Here is a 7,002-nt window from a genome sequence, read left to right as displayed (position 1 = left end):
TTCGGGAAAAAATCAAAGTGTCCGGATTCGAATTCTGACGACCTTTACATACACTCATTTACTTTATGGAATACCAATACGATCTCAGAATTTTCATAACAGTACTCCTATATAGTGTTGTTTGATAATTTTCCTTAATCAGCATCATCAGCAAAAAGTTACTATTCATCAGTGTTTCAAAAATTCCAAAAATTAGGGTTATTACAGTCTCCCCTCCTTAAAAGGATTCTGTCCCGGAATCAGATATAAAATGAATAGGGATACTTTCTTAGCATTGCACTTTCTAACTCTCAAGTCAATTTTCCATATTGTGGTTCTACCACCAAACTTTGACTAGTTTGATAACCCTTCTCCTAAGCACTTGTTCCTTTTCGATCTATAAACCTTACTGGTTGCTCCATATGGGTCAACTCTGGTTGCATGACTATGCGCTCGTATTCTCATATGTGTCCAACATTCGGATTATGCTTCCTTAATATTGATACGTGGAACATGTTATGAACTTGTTGCAGGTTCGGGGGTAGGGCTAGTTCATTTTATAACTTCCCAATACATCGTAATATATCCAAGGGTCCAACAAATCGTGGACTTAGATTTCCTTTCTTTCCGAACCTTATCAATCCTTTCCAAGGGTTTCCAAGGGGATACCTTTAACAACACTAGTCCCCTATTTCATACTCTTTGTCCTTTCGAGTCAAATCAGCATACTTCTTTTGTCCAACCTGGGGTTACTATCAGCCGTCCTCTGATTAGATCCACTATGTCTTTGGTCCTTTGGACCAATTCGGGTCCGAGCATCTTGCGCTCTCCAACTTCATTCTGATACAAGGGAGATCAGCAGTTTTTTTTTGTACAGAGCCTCGTAAGGCGACATTCTAACACTGTCATATCATCTATCGTCGTAAAAAAACTCAATCCGTGCTAAGTGATCATTCCAAATTTCTTTCAAGTCTATCGCACAGACTCTCATTATATCATCTAGCTCTACAGCTTTTGCTTCTCATTACCCACTTTTTTCCCAGTTCGTAATCATTACTATCTTCCGTACCAAATTTTATACTGATTACACTTTTGCTCGTTAGTGTTCTATAACCTTTTAATAATCGCGTCAAACTTAGTATCACGAACGCGTTAGAATCAGAATACCACCGCACTGGTACCACTTCATCTCTAGCTTCCTCCTTTTTCGAAAGATTGGTCCTTCATATAGAAGTAAAAGAATTTATTGAGAGATCACTATGATTATGAACACTTGTTACATCGCATAGTTAGTACAGAAGGTGGCCAGCCTTTAGTACTTGACAAGCAATTAAACAATAGATGGTATCCTACTAGGCTTCTATCACACAGATAGATAGTCATTCGGCAATACCTCCCCTTTTGGAAGGGTTGTTCTTCTCAGCTTATATGAAATGAAAAGGAGAGAAAAGAACGAATTGAAGAGAATTGTATATATATAAAATATACTGCCATAAAATATCTGGCTTGGAATCTACCTCTGAACTATAGAGGTTTGTCATAGGAGAACAAAACATATACGTATATATATCAACATCAAGTATTATAACATCGTATTTCACATGCCTAAATATTTTTGCTATTCTGTCCATCATTCTATGGACCCAGGCTCTTGCTCGAGCTTAAAAAAACAATCATCTTTGAAACTCCCTCGACATTGAAAATCGAATCTGGGATTTCATTCTAGACATCATCGTTACTAGAATCCATTGCTACACCGTAACCTTCTTCGTATAGTAATAATACTCTCTATCGATAAGAAAGAATAAATATATCATAGGTAAATGATCGCCTTAGTTAGTCTAACGATGATTACTTATACATCACCACGACCCGATTAGTGGTACTCAATCTCAACGCTCATTACATTACAACTCTCACAGTTGTCATCGTCTAAATATTCATAGAATCGTTGATGCATTACTATAGTCCACCACGGACCTATGGTAGTCATTTATTTTCCTCGGAATCTTAATATCTAATCATACAGAGTCCATATCTACCGTATAAAAATCTTTTAAGAAGTTAACATAATCACCATTCATGATTTATGAAGAACACTCCAGATCCTGACGTACATTCATGACATGAAGCAGATAAAATTGCAGAAGAGTTTCAATCAAAGCAACGATAGCAGGTTAATACCATTCTTAATCATATGCCTTCAATAGAAGACTTAACTCAAAGGTTTGTTTAGTCCTTTTTGAAACATGGTCCTGGCTTATTCTCAAGATAGGACCTTCTAAGATAGATAGCCCGCACACGACAATTATATGAATTAAATCTTTACCAAACTACTATGATGGTTGAGTATCGCACAATCATCAGAAGGAATGTCAATCTTTCACACCATAATACAATCTTCACGGCTTTAACCATCATCACTGTATTCCTCTGGCACGAGCGCCTATAATTGTCCTCTTACACTTAAAGTGTCGACCACCTCTTTGGCCTTTCCTGATAGTAAAATTTCCTTACAATCAATGTCATTTTAACCACCTCCAACTAAATTTTCTACCTCATTTCAATCACTGCTTATGTGAAAATGCTTTTCTTAAGTCCTGGTGAGAAAAAAAATCACCATTTTTCCATAAGTCATTGCCTTAGTCTTTAGATGTGAACTTTGCCACGACTGACGCTCGATCATACTTAGGACGTCTCTTATCTTGGGTCCTTCTTGTTTTCACCAATCTCGACCCTCATTGGATCGATCTATACTTTCTTATGGTTCAACACGTGCCCCACCTAGCATTATTATAAATACGTCATATTTCCTTTATCAAAATTTCTATGCTTGAGAACTTTGAATACTACCTTTCTCCTTGTAAAACCTCTAAGGTTATCCTTAAATCCTTCATCAGGTACACCCTAGGTACAGGGCATATCAAGATACCATTTACTAATACAAGAATCATTGTCTATATAGTTCTGAAAACTTTTTCCACTGATCTTTAAAGGTTGTTGTTGCCTTAGTCCTTCATTCCATACTACCCAAACTTATAATGTCCCTATTAAGGGTGAAATGCCAACCTTTATACATTCCCCTAGGGTTCATCTCAAGTTATCGAGGTTCTATCCTTAATTCCACCTTTAAAAAGGTACTTGCATCCTTCCATGGATAAATCAAGTCATATATCCTTTTAGATTATCTTATTCAATCATTCTCACCTCGATAGTCAATGCCTAATTTCATAATAATATCCTTATCCAAAATAAGGTCAATCCATATGGCCTCCAAAAGATAACAACGGTTATCCACTTTTCTTGCCTGATTTGGTAATGATAACAGGGATGTTCTGGAAGATATTGGTCGTATTCAACGTGAACTTCTTTTTACTAAATCCTCATTTACTTTTGTTGTTTATCTCAACAGTCATCTCAATGTTGAGATATCTTCTATACTTGATGTCTCCCTTTTTGGGCATCAAGTCACAGGTCTTACATACACTTCCCATTCTTGAAGGTCACTTCCTTCATCCCATTTTCCTAATATCTTGTTATCCTGTCTCCTCAGTCCATCCATGTTTCCTTATTAATCCATCGGTCTATCTCAAAGTTTCATCGAATACTCTCAACTTAAAGGGGATTAACTATACGTATCGCTTACGCCTTCAATCTTGAATTTATCTCATAATCAGTCACCATCGCGCTGATGATGACACACTTCTCTATATTTATTGCAAGGGTTTCTTAGGATTTCCCATACCTAACTCCCTTATCACTTCTCAACTTTATTTCCTTTATATCCCTTTATACTCCTTCCCCTTTTAGTCTTTTATTTTCGTTTCTATTACAACCATTTCATGAACCAACACCATATAAGCATTGATTTCAAACATCCCGTCATTCTGGGATTCGTGTCCTCAGAACGAATCTTGACAACTTTTACAACTTAGATTCATAATTCATCATACTCGTCCGCCTTTGTTCTGGCTCTAAAGCTTTTACAATAACTCCATATCCTTGGGAAGTACTTTCCCGAAAACAATTGACTGAACTTTAATCGGTTTATTATAACCTCTGGCCTTTCACCAGCGGGTGGCCTCTCTCTTAGGAAAGTAAGTGACAAAAACAGTCTTTTGCACTTCGTCAATCATTTAGAATCTCAAATGATTCCTATATTTCCTTTAGCCGGGCTCTTGCCTCGACTGGGTCAACTTGTTCCATGGAACTCTGAGAGCTTAGCGACTTAAAGGTCCTGAAAGAATTTCCCACCGCATTGCTTCCTCGGGTTGGTGGTTGGGTGGTAAAAGTATAAGTTCTGTTTAGGCAGGTCCATGAATTTCCCTATAGGAGTACCGTCCTGGTTCTCCCTATCTTGCTCGACTTCTGTTTTCTCAATATAAAATGTTTCATCCTTCTCCCATAATCAGGGTTATCTTATACGTTAAAATCCTTGTTTTCCATTTAATTATGTTATGGGTTATTTCTTTCTTGATGGCGACCTCCCTGACTATCACATTCAGGGTTTACCCTAAATCTTATTCCTCGAACTATGGCTTTTATCTAAGATCCTGTCCTTAAGCTCTTAAACGTTTGGAACCCAAATTCTGTAGGAATACCTCATTATTCCCTTATCATCTTTCTCGGTATTAATCTCTTCTCCAGTCATTGGCTTTCTGCCTTCATTCATCACTTTTTCTTGCCACAATATGACCTTTTCCAATAATTTAGGCTGCATTGCAATCTCAAACAGCTTTTCGGTACCGGCTCCGGTTACCTTCACTTCTATTTCCATTTTCTCAAAATCTCTTATCAACTCTTTTAAAGACATTATCATCTTGAGTCTCTCCTTTCTACTAAGGGCGTTAGCCACCATATTGGCTTTCCCTGGATGATAAAGAATCTCACAATCGTAATCCTTGATTAGTTCTAACAACCTCCTCTGGCGCATGTTGAGCTCTTTCTGCGTGGAAATATACTTGAGCTCTTATGGTTTGTGTAAACTCGGACTTCTATCCATACCAGTAGTGCCTCCAATATTTAGGGCAAACTATTGTCGTGATCCCAAGATCATGGGTGGGATATCGAATTTTATATTCCCTTAATTGTTTTGACGCGTACGTGATTACCTTACCGTGCTGCATAAGCACGCACCCTAATCCCTTGTGCGAAGCGTCACTATAAATCACAAAATCTCCTTTTTCCCTCCGGCAACGCCAACGCAAGGGTCGTCACCAATCTTTTCTTCAATTCTTGGAAGCTGTTCTCGCATTCCTCTGTTCATTCGAACTTCTCAGTCTTATGAGTAAGCCATGTTAAAGGGGCTACTATCTTTGTAAACTTGAACGAACCTCTGGTAGTAACAGGCCAATCCTAGCTCTGGTAGTCGCCCTTGCCATGGTCATTGTTAGATATATTTGATAATGTCATGGCTAATATGTTTTATGTTTAGCTTTCAGATCTTACTTGAACAGGATAAATCAGTACTTAACCGTTGATCAGTACTTATACTGGAAGTCAGGACTTAAGGATATCAGTACTTATGTTATCAGGAGATAATCATCAGAAGATAGATATCAGAACTTAAGTGCTGAAGGACGATCAGATAAGGACAGTAGCTGATTAAAGGAAAGAAGATCAAGATAAACATAAGAAGAGATATGCATGAAAAAGGAATTCCGTGAAGAATTGAATACTTGGAAGAAAAGATATCTGATTGATATATTTTAGGAAGCAGAATTATATTCCATATCAATTAGCGATTATCTTGTAACTGTGTAGTATATAAACACATACATAGGGTTTACACTATAAGTGTTATCATATATTCGAGAAGATTATTCATTGTAACCCTAGAAGCTCTCGTGATATTGTTCATCACTGAGAGGTAACAGTTCCATACTGTAACAGAGTTTATTGTTTCAATAAAGTCTGTTTTCTGTTACTTAAGTTCTTAAAGTTTGATTTGAGTGTACTATACACTGTATTCATCCCCTCTACAGTGTGTGTGACCTAATAAGTGGTATCAGAGCCTATCTGTTAACACACATACAGTTAAAGATCCAAACACAATCATGTCGGACACAGAAACTCCAACTAAACCTACCAAAACTGAGGAACCACCAAAGACACAAATTCAGAGTCGGTATGAGACCATCAGAGTTCCCATACTGAGACCATCTGAATATCCCATATGGAAGGTAAGGATGACCATGTTCCTGGAAGCAACAGATCCAGAATACCTTGATAGAATCAAGGAAGGCCCTCACAAACCAACCAAGCTCGCTGTTGCAGTTGCAGGTGAAGCAACAAAGACCGTACCAAAGGAGAAGAGTGATTATACTGCTGAAAATATAGCATCAATTGCTAAGGATGCCAAGGTACGACACTTACTGCATAGTGCCATTGATAATGTAATGTCAAACAGGGTAATCAACTGCAAGACTGCTAAGGAGATATGGGATGCTCTGGAAACAAGGTGTCAGGGACCGGAGACAATTAAGAAGAACAGGAAGACAATACTCACTCAAGAGTATGAACACTTTGACTCAAAGATTAATGAGTCATTGAATGATTTATATGATAGATTTGTCAAACTTTTGAATGATTTGTCATTGGTTGATAAAGAGTATGATCTTGAAGATTCAAACCTTAAGTTCCTGTTAGCTCTTCCTGAATGCTGGGATTTGAAGGCAACGACAATAAGAGACAACTACAATCTTGATGAAACAACTCTTGACGAAATCTATGGAATGCTCAAGACTCATGAGCTTGAGATGGAACAAAGAAGCAAGAGGAAAGGAGGAAAGTCAAGGACAGTTGCCCTTAAGGCTGAAGAAGAATCCCCCAAAGCAGCTTCCTCAAAGAAAGACAAGGGTAAAGCTCTTTTCATAAAGTCTGATACTGAGTCATCAAGTTCTGAGAGTGATGATGACTCAGATTCTGAAAGCTTGCCTGAGACTGATGCTGATGAGGAGATGATGAAGCTGTGTGCTCTTATGGTGAAAGGAATCACAAAGATTGCATACAGGAAGTTCAGGA

The sequence above is a fragment of the Apium graveolens genome, chromosome 5, assembly GCF_009905375.1.
Source record: "Apium graveolens cultivar Ventura chromosome 5, ASM990537v1, whole genome shotgun sequence".
NCBI lineage: Eukaryota > Viridiplantae > Streptophyta > Magnoliopsida > Apiales > Apiaceae > Apium > Apium graveolens.
Note: the sequence above shows the minus strand (reverse complement) of the source record.